This window comes from Nelumbo nucifera, chromosome 3, assembly GCF_055504915.1.
Source record: "Nelumbo nucifera cultivar China Antique chromosome 3, China Antique-T2T, whole genome shotgun sequence".
Classification (NCBI taxonomy): Eukaryota; Viridiplantae; Streptophyta; class Magnoliopsida; order Proteales; family Nelumbonaceae; genus Nelumbo; species Nelumbo nucifera.
This window is the reverse complement of record NC_142651.1, coordinates 78,006,168-78,023,613: the sequence shown is the minus strand read 5'-3', so window position 1 is coordinate 78,023,613 and position 17,446 is coordinate 78,006,168. Positions and strand designations below refer to the sequence as shown.

The 17,446-nt window shown below is 40.9% G+C and overlaps 1 pseudogene; it reads left to right on the top strand.

The window, feature by feature from the left end:
- The first annotated feature begins 4,453 nt into the window (after positions 1–4,453).
- Positions 4,454–13,443, top strand: LOC104610261 (mitogen-activated protein kinase kinase kinase 20 pseudogene; annotated as a pseudogene).
- Positions 13,444–17,446: the final 4,003 nt, after the last annotated feature.

Below are 17,446 nucleotides of genomic sequence, written 5' to 3'. Positions count from 1 at the left end.
AAAAAATTAGGTGCTAGCAACTGCCTCTCTTTGTTGTGAGGTAGCAAACTACAAAATAACAAAGACCCAAAAGAAGCACACAGAGATTTTTGTGACAGGCAAGCTTGGAAATGGTCAAAGTAAGGAAGGAAGGTTAAGTAGAGGAAAAAGGGTTCCCATACAAAGTCATTCCATCGTGTAAAGGCCATTTATTCTTGGCAAAGTGACATCTTCTAAGTATAAAGAAACCTTACAGAATCAGGATACATTTGTCATAAAGAAAATCATTTGAAAACAGACAACATACAGAATTAAAGCCAACTCAAGAACATGATATTTCAACTTAATCACAAGTCAAAACACTCATAGATATTCTTCAGTTCATCTTTTTGAAAACATTTTGAAGGATTTTAATAAAACACTTCGAAGACTTGACAGAGGTCTTGTGGTTGATATAATGTAACTACTCTTTAGTCAGGTACGAAGTATCCTTCCATGCAAGAGCAATTTATGCTCAGAAAACCTGACAAAACACTCGATGATTCCCATGAAAGTGTAAAGCGTTGTTCTTTCAAGTGCATAACAGTGTCAATAAGATGCTAATGCATGATTAACATGATTCCTTAAATTACTATTCTAACTCATGCTCCTTAGAGATGATGGGGGAATTTTAGCACAATAGTGGGACTAGCAAAGGTTGTGAGATTTCTAGACATGTTGCCACACTCTTAGAAATGAGGGAGGACCTATCATCAAGATCAAAGTTTCTTTTTCTTTTTTCACAATATGTTATGTTGTAATCAGAAATAAAAACACTAAAAACAAAAAAATATGCATTATGCCACAACGCAATCAATAATCCACCATATGACAAATTAATGATAATTAAGCTATGTCATGATGAAAAACGATGTTAAGTTTTTGCCACGAGGGATTTTAATGCCTTAAGGGACTTTAATGTTATAACAAACTTTGATGCCACAAGAGACTATTGCTGTAATGGACTTTGGAACAAATACGATTGGCTGATCAAACATTGATTTCTATGCCATGGTGCAAAAGACTGATATGACTAATTAAAAGATTAATGATTTGTTTGCCATGAGGGACTTTGATGTCGTAAGGGACTTTAATGCCACGAGGGACTTTGGTGCCGCAAGGGACTTTAATGCCACGAGGGGATTTGGTGTCACAACGAACCTTAGAACAAATACATTGACTGATCAAATATTGTTAGCTAAAAGATTAAGGATTTTCTTGGTCACGAGAAATTTTGATGCCACAACGGACTTTCAAATAAATACATTAACGGATCAAACATTGGTTTCTATGCCATAGGGTGGAAGATTAATATGATTAGCTAAAAGATAAAGGAATTCTTTGCCACAAGGGGCTTTGATGCCACAAGGGACTTTGATTCCATAACGAACTTTGGAATAAATATAATGCAAATGAGAAGTTAATTATTTTTAAATAAAATATATTATTTCTATGCTTGATATGTGTTATGCCGTGATGCAACTAATAATCTATGGTATTTCAAGAAATAAGCAATGAAACAATGATATCTTGGCCACAAGGGACTTTAGAACAAATATATTTCAAATGAAAAACTTAAAGTCTGGTGTTGGACCCACTTTGGAAAGCCAAAAGCTACTCCACTTCAGCCCTTTGGGCACTCAAGTTTCAAACTTTCAAATACATTGACAATCTTAATTGCAAATTGATGAGGGGTAATTTGGTCCTCTAGTGATACCGCAACATGTGGCATTGTAGAACAACAGAGTGACACCTCGGCACCACTTAAGCAGATAACTTCAGACACTTCAATGACCTCGGCACCACCTCGATAGGCTAAACTGCAAACAGCTTGGTAGGACCTTAGGTCGGCGTAAGAGGAGACCTGCTTCCATCAATCTAACATCACTCCGGTTAGCAACCTGCCTAGTGTGCTGAGCGACCTCCCACTTAAATAGACCATTGCCTCCAAATTCCCCGGGATCACGATGCCACATTGGAAGAGCTGGCTATCAGCCCGCTCGCTTCAGGCGGGGTTGGATAAACAATACTTGCTTGCACGGAGTCCATCTCCAGGTGTGAAACCACCTCTGAACCAAATGGGCTAGAGATCCCTAATGCATTTCGAGAGGCTCACAACAGCCAGCCTATATAAGGGCCTCACCCTCATAAGGTATGCATAATTTAGCACATAAGCTCTCTAGCTCTCTCTTGTTTCCAACCTCTCAAAAAAACATTCCAGTTTGTTGACTTAAGCATCGAAGTGCCCACACCAAGTAAAGTAGCCCAGGTACTCTGATCTTGTCTTTTTCTTTGCAGCTCGACCAAGCAACCTACCTAGTCCGACATTTGAGTGATCCTCCAGTAGGGAGCTACCAAATCACGCACCATCACAAATGATATTCATTTCATCTTAGACTCAAATCGGATTCCAATCTTAACATAGGTTATCTTATTAAAATTTATATTGCAAACTTGATTTGGCATTGTATGTATGCTAAAAGAGATAAGTTAAAGTCTATTGAGGGCATTTGATAACAACTCAAGTGTCTGAATTGAAAAGCTTATTGCTTTGTCTTTTTAGTGAATAAACTTTTATTGTAAATGAAGGGATGAGAGATCCATCATATGGATGGCCGAACCCTGCAGGAAGGTAGGGCGAAATTTCAATAATTTCTCTCTCTCCCATGTGGGAGAGGGATATACCTGATACGGAGTAGTAGTAAACCCCAACGAAAGTGTTCACACCCAAGGAGATTACCAAAGACTGCTCCCACTAAAGATGACACAGCATAGGGTGGAGCAGAATCAGTAGGATGGCTCTTCAGCAAGAACCTGATTCTTCACCAAGAATCTGATGGAGGGCAAGTGAGCATGACTTCAGATCACCTTTTCTGCCAAAAGGTGATATCAAGAACCCTTTCTTGATCGCTCCTACAGGTGGAGATCGAATTGGAAAAGGCGATAATAGCAAGAGAAGAAAAGAGCAAAAGATGGCGTCAGTCCAACAGTATGCTATCTTCTCTCTTGTATTAGAAAGACTGAAGGATGATTTGGGGTTCTCCCTTCTCCTCTCTTTATACCCTTAAAGAGAGGTTCTCCTAATCCCATTAGGTGTTTCGTAATCCAAATCTTGTATTTGGATCTAGACTCTCTTTAAGAGATAAGCATAATCCCTTATCTTATCTGCAGATCAAGATCAGCCCTCCTAATCTAATAAGGAGTTTCCAGATCTAAATCTCTACTTGGATCTGGACTCTCTGAATGGATAGGGACAATCCCTTATCCTATCTGTTGATCTAAATCCCAGAATCGCCCATCTTTAATTAATCTAATTAAGCCAGTTCGAATTGGGCTTTAGGCCCATTAAGTCTATGTGCTCACTTATCCTCCAAACTGCTGCCTAGTTGGATGTCCTTGTATGGCGTGGAACCCAAACTTTGATGTACACATCAGCCACATGGGTTCAACCCAGCCTCTGTTACAAGGCCTGACCGAATTCACTGTACGAGACAGTGAACCCCTGAGTCCATCACCATGGGCTCTTAATGGGCCCAACATTTACACTAAATTGTCCTTGGGTCAAGCCACCTTATAAAAACCCAAGGACTGTGGGCAGATGCATGATTAGCCCATCAGGTATTACCCTCAATGGTCTTACACTTAACCTCTCAACCCATAACGATCAATCACTGCCCAACAAGAGAGGACCTCTCCCTCGGCTGCAAGGTACAGTGTTGCACTCTCTACTCACATGGATCCTAGGAATTAATACCTTTTGCAAACATTTTGAAACCATAATATATATGTATATCTCTATATAAATATATTTTGCAAAACAAATTTCAACGGTAGAAATCGGCTGCCGGCAGTTTTGGATTCCATCAGAGAGAGTGCATCCCTGATCATTCACTTTGTCCGACAAAGGGGCTGATCCTGTCACTATGATCACCCACTCAGATGAATTCTCGGACTGTCCCAACATACCCATGTTTTGACCCCCTCTAAGGATCTCACTGATTGGCATATCAAAGATAGCCCAATTTGACACATAGTGCAGTATCATAATCGAGTCTAGGGGTCAGGTGTAACATTCCAGTTTTGTCCATCTATCTCCAAGGTCCAAGGCAATACTGGAATTCTGGTCTGGTTCAGGGTTTCATGAAAACCCACACTACATGTACCTCAAGTCTCACCCTGGCAGTTGAGACAAGCCACCCCAACCAACTTGGCGGCACATCAATGCCAGCCTTGGCATGATAAATCTCCCTCGATCTATCCAACGACTATGAAGATTCTAAACTAACAAAAATCTCATAAGTGTCCAGTTTAAGGGTATTACACAGAAACACACCATAATAACATGAATCAAATATGTACTTTATTCATTTTCATTAAATGTCATAATGTACATCATTCTGATTGGAGCTAAGGGGATACACTGTCTAACAGTAAAATGACTGGTGTGGTGGACACTACAAGAAGAACGGTCTACATTGAGGAACTACCAAGACCTAACAGAGAAATGGTGGCAGAAGAGGTCGCTCCTATTATGGATGTAGAGTCGAGCTGGATGGACCTGTTTGTTGATTATCTGTGCTACGGGATCTTACCTATAGAGCGCAATGTAGCTCAGAGGGTAAAGTGGTAGTCAGCTCGCTATGTAATCATTGGTGAACAACTGTATCGTAGGTCATTCACGCTTTCCTACCTGTACTACTTGCGCCCAACTGAAGCAAACCAGGTGCTACACGAGATCCAAGAAGGTCTCTATGGAGGACACTTGGCGAGTAGGGCACTCGCCCAAAAAGCACTACAACAAGGCTACTAGCCTATGATGAAAGGAGACATGCTTGAATTAGTTCAGAAGTGTGAGAAGTGCAAGTGGCATGCTAACATACAACATCAGCCCGATGCTGACCTAAGGTACCTTATCAGCCCATGGCCATTTGCATAGTGGGGGATATATTTATAACCAGTCCCTTTCCACCTGCAACCGGGTAGATGAGGTTCTTGGTCATCGCGATTACTTCACGAAGTAGGTGGAACCCGAGCCGTTGGTATTCAACACAGTTTGGAACGTGCAGAACTTTTCTGGAAGAGCATTGTCTATAGATTCAAATTCCCCAAGGTACTGATTTTGGGCAACGGGAATCAATTTGAAGACATCAAGTTCCAGAACTGCTGTGTAAATATGGGAATCCAATAGAACTTCACCTTGGTAGCCCATCCCCAAGCAAACGGTTAGGCCAAAGTGACGAATAGGGTGATACTCTATAGACTCAAAGCTCGACTCTCCCAATCTAAGGGTTTGTGGGTGGATGAGTTGTCCAGTGTCCTTTGGGCTTACCGAACTACTATCAAGACGGTAACCAAGGAGACTCCTTTTAACCTAACGTATGGGATGGAGGCTATCATCCCAACTGAGATCTAGGTGTCGACCTTGAGGTCTGAGATGTACGATGAGGAGGCTAACAAGGACAATCTACGAACTAACCTCGACCTAGTGGAAGAAGTTCGTGACTTAGCCTATATTCGAATGGCGGCATACTAGCAATAAGTAGCTTGATATTATAACACCCAAGTTAAGAAATGCCAATTTTGAGTTGGCGACTAGTACTCAGGAAGGTTATGGTACCTGAGCCCAGTGTGGGAAAGCTAGGTTTGAACTAGAAAGGCCCCTATAGAGTTTTCAAGGTAATTGGTGAGGGTACGTACAAGCTCAAAACGTTGGAGGGGAGGCAAGTACCCCGTGCATGGAACGTCAACAACCTAAAGAGATATTATCTATGAAGATTTCGGAAGTTTCGAGCTACATCCACAAAGATTTCAAATTATACTAAGTGTGAAAACTGAGACCACCCGCCCCGATGACCTAGTCTAGTCAATCTACGATATGAGCACTTTGGCTAAGTTATACACAAGGGGAAGCCAAACTACTTTTAGCTCTAAGGCCCCCTACGTCGACCTCAGAATACATCAACAATTTGACAACTTGGCATTGTTTTGACAATCAAAATTATGAGTGTAGTCGCTTTGGCACCTAGGCAACTCGTGCACCTTGTTACTTTGACGCCTCAGATTGCGTTTCTAAGACAACCTATTTTCTAGTAACTGAAAGTATAAGGCAGTAAAAAGGGCACAGTATATATAAAAAGTCTATTCCATTAAATGGAAGAATGAAAGAGTACATTGCTACTCAAAAAAAATTAAAGGAAGCCGAGCTCTGAGGCTTGACATACAACTTATATACATGGGGGTCCAAGAAATGGGGCAAAAAGTCAAACATTCCGGGGCTTGTCTACCCCCACACCTTCCATGCCGGCATTAGATCCACTGTCCGCACCACTACTGACCACATCGACCTCGTCCTCCTCCTCCTCAAAGTCAGGCTCTTAATCAACTCAACCCATCATCTCGTTAGTGCATGCTGAGGACTTTATTTTGTTGAGGTTGAACTATGGGCACACCAAAGCCACTAGCATCCAACACAGTTTGAATCCCTTATGAAAAGCACTAGAACCAAAGTCCTCCTTTTCCTTTAAGAAGTTGGGCAAAGTCTTGAACACTTCAACTGCACGAACCTCGACAGCATAGGCATCGTTGAGAAACGTTGGTTGTCGCTCGGTAAGTTCAAAATCTTTCTCCTATAATTGTTGGTCCTTGAGCCTGAGCTCCTCGGTTAGCTTCTCGACCTCCCTCGTCAGGTCTGCAGTGTGACCCCACTCCACCACGAACTTATCCTTAAGGTCATCGATGAGATGGATAGTCCGCTTAATTCAGGACCTATACTCCGTCACTTCCGCCAAAGTGTTCGCCTACAAAAGAGAAAAAAAGGAAATAAGTCTAGAATGAAGATCAAAATGAATACAACAGGAAGTTTGGGAACATACCACCATGAAGGAACGCATAAGCTTTCTACCGAGTTCACTAGGACGTGATTTATTAAGCCTTGCAACCTCTTCAGGAAAGACAACCTCCTTGCTCTTCACCAGGGCAGTCTAGAAGTCCATAATTGTGTGCCTCTCATTAAGATCGGTCTTGGCGTTCGAACCACTGGCCTCCTCGGTCTCAGGTGGTGGAAAGGGGCTCCTTGGATGTACGGACAACCTCAATCTCTAGTGACGTCCTTTCTAGCTGATCTCCCTTGACTAGGTCGACTACTAGCACAATCACAGCAACACTTCACATGGCAGTCTTTAGAGAAACAACCTGAGGTGCCTCCTGTTGAGCCACCTTCATCTTGATGGCATGCTCAACATGTCTTCTGCATGAAAAATTTAAGGGTGAGTCAAACTATAAAAAGAAAAGAAAGTGAAGAAGAAAAAGAAAATGCCCAAGCCTGAGATGATGACCTACCCGAAGGACTCAGCCTGACTTGGATCAGCTTCTCTTAGGCCAAGTACTCACTCAACATAGACTTCTAGTCCACTAGGACCTGCACTCTTGCTTGCATTCTCTCACTCAGAGTTTCCTCCCTAGTGCCCCTCACTCCCTCTCTCCAGGTCATGAAGAACGACCATCTATTACATTGGTCAAGGAAGAAATACTTCCTCTTCTTGGTTGGTACTTTGGAGGGGAAGCTGTTTAGTAAGTTACACCCAGGGCAGTAAGACAAGTAAGAACTGTACATCTCAGGAGTATTGGATGCTTTTTTATTTATGTAGCATATGCCAGTGAAGGTCCTAACATCTAGGGGAAGCTGACATGGTGACAAAAGGAGATGATGCCAACCAGGGTCCTAATGGAGTTGGGATGAACCTGACCTAAGCTAATGTTATAATAGTTCAACACCTCGGGGATAGGTGGATGAAGGGGGAATTGAAGACCCACTTTCAAGGCCTCCTTGAAGACAACGGTCTCATCTTCCTCGTGCTCCAACAGGTACTGCCCAAGGGAAGGGAATATCTGAACTGATTTAGAATCTTATATCAAGCTAAGAGATCATAAACATTCTCAGTAGAGAGCTTCGTGGAACCAAACTGGTCTGGTGCGTTAGCCCTATGGGAAGACGAGGCCCTCTTGTGAGAACCTCGTCATTCTTGAGCCAAGGTCCCTTCCTTGGCCTAGAAGCACGGACCCCTCTCTTCTCCAGACTCACTATCAGACATTATGAATGAAACAAAACTAAGGGATCACCTAGGATGAATAAACCGACTTCGCCGATAACACTGATCACTCCAACAACACCAAGCTCCATAATCTCACCAAAAATATAGGGACAAGAGAAATGGGCCATTGAGGGTCCTATTTTATAGACGGATGAACTGAACTATAGACGGTTGAGATCAGTTGGGTCTAATGATTTGTAGGGGTGTGACAATTCATATTCCGAGGTGAAATCAATTTAGTGCATTTTTTATGTCCGTGCGAGCTAATGGTTGCATGGCATTTACACGTCCTGGTATGCTACCTTATGCCTAGGCTAGACCAACTGAACCAACTAGATCCCAAGCCATCGGTCAGACCACAAACGAGGATGAAAGTTAGACCAAATCATCTCGGTTTAAAACTGCTCTCTCACCGGACTAACCACACCAAACTTGGGAGTTGGGGGGCAATTGATGAGGGATAATTTGGTCATCCAATGATATTGCAACACATGGCATTGTAGAACAGTAGAGTGACACCTCGACACCACGTAAGTAGACCACTTCGGACACTTCAGCGACCTCGGCACCACCTCGGTAGGCTGAACTGCAAACAACTTGGTAGGACCTCAAGTCGGCGTAAGAGGCGACCTGCCTAGTGTGCCGAGCGACCTCTCCCTTAAATAGACTATCACCTCCGAATTCCCCAGGATCATAATGCCACGTTGGTAGAGCTAGCTATCAGCCCACTCACTTTGGGCAGGATTGGATAAACATTACTTGCTTGCACGGAGTCCCTCTCCATGTGTGAAACCACCTTTGAACCAAATGGGCCAGAGATCCCAGAAGCATTTCGTGAGGCTCACGGCAGCCCGCCTATATAAGGGCCTCACCTCCAACCTCATAAGGTATGCACAATTTAGCACTTAAGCTCTCTTGCTTCCTATCTCTCAAAAAACTCCAGTTTGTTGACTTAAGCATCAGAATGTCCACACTGGGTAAAGTAGTCCGATCTATCCTCCAACAGGGAGCTACCAGATCGCGCACCATCACAAATGATATCCATTTCATCTTAGACTCAAACCGGATTCCAATCTTAACATAGGTTATCTTATTCAAATTTATATTGTAAAGTTGATTTGACGTTGTATGTTTGCTAAAAGAGTTATAAGTTTAAGTCTATTGAGGGCATTTGATAATAACTCAAGTGTCTGAATTGAAAAGCTTATTGCTTTGTCTTTTTAGTGAATAAACTTTTATAGAGGTGGGCTTCGTAATGCTTCTTAACGGCCATAGTTGGAGTTGGGTAGATTACTATACCCTTGAATATTTTATTATTTAATTATTTTATCCATAAAAAAATAAAGCAATAAGTTGTTCAGTTAAGCAATTTCAGTTGTTATTAAATGATCCTTTAGTAATTATTTTTAGGGTAAAAGACTTTAAACAAAGGTTTTCGAAATTGACTTAAACATTCTCTGATGTTTCCAAATCTATACTACTTTAAAAAGCACAAATAGCCTTAAAAATATTTTTGAAATTTTCTAAGAACAAAAATTTACCCCCCCATATTTGAACTTATTGATAAAAAATGAGGCCGAATAGGACAATCAGTTATTGATATTAAATGAGTTGAAAAGAGCTAATTATAAGATATTCAATGCATTCAATTCCCACTCGTTAAGTCCAACATTTATGGTATTTAACTTGCATTTATCTTCATTGAATCATAAAGGCATTCAATTCCCTGTCCCCGACTTTGATCCTCATTGGGCATAAAAATGACCTTCCATCCTTGATCCCCAATGGAGATGGGTTCCCTATCAAGGACTTGAATTCCCAAAATTTCTAAATTAAAATTGTTTTTTAAAAAATAGATTTAATTAAAATAAGGGCAATTTTTAAAATATAAAAATATTTCAAATATATTTTGATATAAATAATTTCATAAATAATATAAATAATATTATATCTTTATAAATTTAATATATACAATTATGGTCGGGAGGGGGTGGAGAATTCACTCCCCATCCTCAACCCGATCGAGTTAGGGAAGCTAGGTACTCAATGGGGATGAGGAAAATTGCCATTCCTATAATCAAATTCACAACCCACATCTGCTTGTCATTAGCTTTCCTAATCCTATACCTTTTCTGTTTTTCACCTAAAATTCTAAAGGCTCAAATTGGAAGTAGTATAAATACATGTACAGTACAAAATACATACAAAATAATACAAAATGTAAGGTTTTGCACTCTACATACTTGTATTTGTACTCCTTCCAAACTGAGCCAAATTCCCTCTAATATGTGTCATCTTACCTCCCCAACCGATTCATTACTTAAAGTCAATCTTCTTTAAGGACAATTTACATTGACACCCTTATCTCATAAACTAAAATTGTAAAATGATATTGATATCTTGATGCCAAATAGGAAAAATAAAGAATATTACCAAGAATTGCCCTTCCCTAATGCTGCATTTGGAAACGATGCAAATGGAGTGTAAATCCAGGTTCAGGGTAAATTTGCACTCTCGTTCATTTTTGCCTGTGTTTGGCAACATTACATTTATGCATTGATAAATAACAGAAAACACATTTTCCAATACAAATTTACATTGATAATAAGATGTAAAAGTACAGCAATAAAAAAGAAGTAAATTTGCATTCAAGTGGGCTTTTGATAAAAAAAAGGCATATTCTTTATTGGAATTCGTATTTGCATCCATTACAGCTAAAAACCTATTTGGTAAGAAGGTAAATATGTTGGTGCAAAACTAACCCAACTTTGCAATTTATATAGACTGTTTTACACTCTACATATTTGCATTCACACTTATTTGCATCATTTCCAAAAGCAGCCTAAAAGTTTTAAAAGAACGAGGGAAAAGTGAGGAGAAATAACAAAAAACAATCCAAATTAAAATAGAATTAAAATTATTTGGACAATAATAGATTTATATGAGAGAGAATGAATGTCTTATTAGTAGTTAGTTTCAAACTCTTGGACTAGGAGACACTCTTGCCTGAGAAATCCAAGTCCAAGTACAACCAATAAAGCTAATAAAAATTTTAATTTCAGTGACGTGGTTGGACTAGCTGAGAGAGAGAGAGACCTAAATTTTAGTTTCAAACTTTGAATAGGATTCTAACACAGAAATCCCAGGCCAAGTATAACTAAAATACCTAAATTTTAGTTTTGCATTCAATTCTCACACTACTTGTTAACCTTTCATCAAAACCATGTTGCCATATTTGAACCGAATGTTGAACCATACTGGTTTGGTCATTGGGCCACAAGTTGAATGGTTCACCCATATGCTTGGACAGTTAGACCATTTGACTCACTCAAAATAAAAAAAAAAAAATTGCAAAAAAAAAGCTAACCCAGATTATCTTTTAAAACTATTTTAGTATTTTACGTTAATATAAGCATAAACCCATAAATATTATTAGAGTTAACAACGCCCATTCAAAGATTGACCAAGTCAAACTGCCGATTCCATAGATGTAATGGTCTGACCATCCGGTTTGATCTTAATCTGGCTTCTGGATAAGCATTTCTCCCGCCCAAATACTGTCGTGGGCAGAACGTAACTGCCGAGCTTGTTGAAGAGTTTCCTAACTGTGTAAGCTTTCTCTGCTGCGTAAAAGCGATTACGCGAGTCCCAGATTATCGAAACTATGCTTTCTGCTACAGAAAAGAAGAAAACAGAGCAAAGAGACTTACACAGAGAGAAACATGATCTCGAAGATGGAGAAGGCGACATGGATTAGAGGAAAAACCATCGGCTAAGGAAGCTACGGTGTTGTTTCATTGGCCGAAACCAACCACCATCTCTTGCCGCCTGTTATAGCTGTGAAATCGTCTGAATACTCTGAATCTGGATCGATTCGGGAGGAGAGAAAGATTCTTACCCAACTCCAAGACTGCCGACAAGTTATTCACTGCTATGGCGAGGATGTCACCGTTGAGGACGGTTTCACCATCTACAATCTGTTGCTTGAGTACGCTTCTGGAGGCAGTTTATATGACCGGATAGTGTGTTCTGGTGGGGGGTTGCCGGAATCGGAAGTCAGGCGCTACACGCGCTCAATCCTCACAGGGCTCAGTCATATTCACAAGTGTGGATTTGTTCATTGCGATATCAAGCCAGAGAACCTTCTGCTCGTGCCCAGCTCGTCTTCTAAGGGGAGGAGTTCTGTCAAGATTGCCGATTTCGGGCTCTCTAAGAGGGTTGGAGAAGATATGCTCTGCAGGAAGGATGGGATGATGTTGAGGACCACGCCTCTGTATGCAGCACCTGAATCGATTAGCTTCTGTGTGTATGAGCCTTGCTCTGATATATGGGCTCTTGGCTGCACTGTCATAAATATGATAACCGGTAAGACTGCCTGGGATTTTCCTCCCGATACTGATGTGGATATATTCTTGAATGAGATTGGTTTCAAACCCGTTGTGCCTAAGATACCAGAGGAGTTGTCCATTGAAGGTAAGGATTTCCTCAGCTTGTGTTTAACTAGAAATGAGTCTCTACGATGGACTGCAGATATGCTACTATTACATCCATTTGTAGCAGTTGATGATGAAGATGATGAAGTGGAAACAGAGAAATTTGAGTTTGTTAAATCTCCAAGACAGGTGTTTGACTTCCCTCTGTGCCGAACCACCTGGTATCACTATTCACTCAAAACCCTCAGGTTTTGAGTGTAACTGGTATTCTGGATTTGCAGCAGAGAATCAATTCATTGAGCATTGTCTTATCAGTATCAGCACAAATACTCCTCATGAACCACCAGGTTTTGAGCGTAACAGGACTCTCAGAAGAAATAAGGTGGCCTCTCAGTCAATTATGTTGCCTGCTCTAAGTAAAGATGCCATTCCTGAAAAACCACCAGGTTTTGAGTATAACAGGTGTCCCAGAAGATATGCAGCTTTGTCTCGGTTGATCGAGTTCCCTACTATTGCTCTGATTTTTGGTTCTTTTATTTTGTTGTATATCATCTCATGTAACTTAGTACTTCTTTTAAATTTAATCAGTTAAGTTTTTTTTTTTTTTTCTACTGTTGGCACAAGCGCCATTCCTGATATACCACCTGGATTTGAGCATTAGTGGTGCTCCAAGAGTCCTGCAGTGGCATCTCATCAGATAACTGGAGGGTCTCCTATCAGAACAAGTCCTATTTTTGAACAAACATCAGGTTTTGAACCACGCAAGTCAACAGAGGAGAGAGTCCCCTGCTATGCCAAATTTCTCTTCCTGTAGTCTCCAAGGCTTGATTGTATTTATTCAGAATCTGTAAATATAGTGCACGTAAATACATATCAAAAAATTTTATTTATCAATTATTTGCAAATTGTCCATTCACCTGAAATAAATTGTTGGATTTATTTTCACTTTTGTTTGTGGACTTTTTCCTCTGCTTATTCTTATTTTACTAGTTCATTTGCTTTTATTCAACCTACTTTCAGCATTTTGCATGTTTGAGGAAGAGCAGTTAGATTGAGTTATAACTGGCTCTATAATCGAAATTACATTCACAAATGCTATTGCTGCAATATTCAACATTGATTGTCATCCAAATGGTTTCAGTTTCTCCTGAAATATGCAATGCTCTGCATAAGTTTGCATGTAGCTGTATGGATTAGTTTAAGAATGCCATGAGAAGTTATCTCAGATGCTCTTTGCATTTTAGCATATATGTGCATGTAACTGTCAAAACATTCTTTGTAAATATTAAAGAAGGTGATCTTCAGAGGTCACTGCTTGGTCAAGTGGTCTAATCTGAGGCTGGCATTTATGAAAAATTAGGTCCAAGTTTGAGTGTGGTAACTTTTCGAAAAATATGCTCAAGGTTAGGTCTGTATAGCATACCCCTCCCAAGACCCTCCTGGATAGCTTGGACCAAATTAGGTAAAGGCCCTTTTTTATTAAAGGAAATGTTCTTCATTTTCCTTCATTTGAAGGTCAGCCAGGCCTCACTTCTAGTTGTTACATTTCTGTATGTAATAGATCTTTTAAAGATTTGCTAAAATTGATGAAATTGCCAGGCTTATGCTCATTTAACTGCTTGGATAATGATTTACAATGCATAGCTCACTCTGATGGTTCTGGACATATATGAGCCCTGTTTCACCAATCTGTTCTATTAAAGCCATATCTACTGTAAAAATATTAGTGCTTGAATCATTTTTTATTACTTTTACTCATGTCCTTTTTAGTCTACTCCTAGCCCTTCTAGCTCTTGAATTTGTAACAATTCACTTCTTCTAACGGGTGTTGTTGATGGTCTTCTATGCAAGTTTGTAATAATCATTTTCCACATAAAGGAAAAAGTGTACTAGGGAATCCATATTTAAAGAGGTTGACAAACCCAATCCATATGATCCGTAAAAGTCTTCAACCAATTCAGAAAAAAATTAATAAGGTACAATAGTCCTCTCTATTTGAAACTAGAGGTTAACAATCATCAAGGAAAAATCATTGGCTCACAACTACAGCAACAACATCACCAAATGAAAGGTGGATTTCAACAAAAAAAAAAAAGTTCAGATCTCATCAAATTACTATAAATATGAAATTGTGAGAAGAAGAAGAAGATGATCAGTCCAAAGTGGAGTGAGATTCTTATCTCCTTAACAACACCAAAAATCTCATCAAGAATGGGCATCTAACTCATCCAAATTTGGCCTTCAACGGAGCAAAAGACAAACTCTTTCTTCATCTTCCATCACACACCTCCTGTAGGTGTGTACAACTCACCCAGACCCTCAAAGAACACTCAAACACCAAGAGTAATACCACAGAAGCACTTACGAGCAGCTTGCAATCAACCCCAATGCTGTGATGAACTTGTGGTACACCGCCACCTATGCGATGAACCCTCAAGACTTTAAGCAAAGCTGCAAAAAACCCGCAGCTCACCAAGTTCAGTTAATGCCCAAACCTAAATAAACCTCAGAAAGACCCATCCAAGAGACCCAAACACACCTAAGTGTGCGATGAAGCCACACCAGCTATAATGTGCAATGAACTCACAACCTGCAAGACCGCTTTGGATAACAGGATAGAAAAGGCAGTAGGTCGAGCCCACAGTGAGGCTCGCATGTGCCCAAACAGATGCGAATCCAAGATGGCAAAGGGCTTTGCAAGCCGCTATGTAAAACTGATGAAATACCAACCACCGAACGATGACATCACCGTTGCCACATAGGATTAGTTGTGATGGACAAAAAGGTAATAGCACATGTGAGCAATAAGGAATCTCAAGGATAGGGAAAGCCAATCCTTGAGAAGATCCTCATGAAACACATGGCGATACCTCAGTAGCGCACCTGATAATTGACAGCAAATCGAATATTCCCTTCCCTGATACAGAGCAAATATCTTAATCTCCTACCTTTTAGGATCTGGAAACCTCCTCCATAAATAGAGATCCTCCTCACATTAGAACTCATCCGATCCTAATCATTTGTCACCGGTATTCTCGAGTATCCACAACCTTCTCATTCCCTAGACCCTCTTACCAAAAGACTTTCACTTCCCTTCACCTTCGAGGCTTCTCTTTGTTAGACAGTTTTGTATGCCCTTAGCTCCAATCAATTTGATGTACTTATGACATTTATTGTAAATGAATAAAGTGCATATTTGATTCATGTTATGTGGTGTGTTTCTGTGTAATACCCTTAAACCAGACACTTATGAGACTTGTGTTGGTTTAGAACGTTCACAGCTAGTGAGTCGGTCTGGGGAGACCTATCCTGATAAGGCTGACACTGATGTGCCACCAAGTCGGTTGGGGTGGCATGTCTCTGCCACCAGGGTGAGACCCGAGGTACATGCAATGTGGGATCATCTTGAGACCTTGAACTGGACTAGAATTCCAGTGTTGCCCTGGACCTTGGCAATTAATGGGCAAAACTGGAATGTTACACCTGACCCCTAGACTCGATTATGGTACCGCACTGGGAGGCGGATTGGGCCATCTTTGATATGCCAATCAGTGAGACCCTTAGAGGGGGGTCAAAACCTGGGTATGTTGAGATGATTCATGAACCCATCTGAGTGGGTGATCATAGTGACAGGATCAGCCCCTTTGTCGGACAAAGGTAATGAGCGGGGAAATGCACTCTCTCTAATGGAAACCAAAACTGCCAGCAGTTGATTTCAATCGTTGAAATTTTGTTTTGCAAAATATATTTATATAATATATATACTATAGGTTTCCGAAGTTGTTTGCAAAAGGTTTTAATCCCCGGGGTCCATGTAAGAGGAGAGTGCAGCACCGTACCTTGTAGTCGGGGGAGAGGTCCTCCCTTGTCGGGCAGTGTTTGATCATTATGGGCTGAGAGGTTAAGTGTAAGGCCATTGAGGGTTAAACCTGATGGGCTAATCTTGCATCTGCCCACAGTCCTTAGGTGTTACAAGGTGGCTTGGCCGAAGGACCACTTAGTGTAAATGTCAGGCCCATAGAGTCCATATGATGGAATCAAGGGGTTCACTGGGCTTTCCAGTGAATTCGGCTAGGCCTTGTGATAGAAGCTGGGCCGGACCCTCGTGGCTGATGTGTAGATCAACGTTTGGGTTCCACGCCACACAGAGAAAGCCCAACTAGGCAGTAATTTGGAAGGCTTAAGTGAGCACATGCGTTTAATGGGCCAAAAGCCCAACTCAAATTGGGCTAATTAGAATTGGCTTGAATGGGGCGAATCTGAGATGTAGACCAGCCTTAAAGGATAAGGGAAAGTCCCTATCCACTCAGTAAGAGTCCAAATTTGAATATGATTCAAAACTGGAAACTCCTAATTAAATTAGGAGGGCTGATCATGATCTGCATATCAGATAAGGTCTCTACCTTATCACTTAAGGGGATCAACATCTCCTAATAGGATTAGGAGCTGATCCCTTTAGGGTTATAAAAGGAGGAGGGGGTGACAGCTTCAAAACTACACTCATTTGAGATACAAACACAACATAGAAGAGAGAAATCAGCATACAGTGAGACTGCGCCAATTTCTCTCTGCCGCCTCCTTCCTGCCGCCGCCGCCATTAGCAGTTCGTCTCCACTCACGTGGGAGACATCAAAAAACGTTCTTGGTTTCAGTTCTTTGTGAAAGAATTGAAAAGAAGTTGTGCTCACCTGCCGTCCAGTGGGTTCTTGTGAAGGATCCAGTTCTTGCGAAGAACATTGCTGATTCTGCTCCGTCCTACACTGCGCCATCTTCAGTGGGAGAAGTCTTTGGTGACTTTTCTGGGCGTGAACACCTTCGTTGGGGGATACTAATTCTCCGTATCAGGTATTTCCCTCTTCTACTATTTTGTTTCAGATGTGGTTTGGTTTTTTATTCAAGATTGAT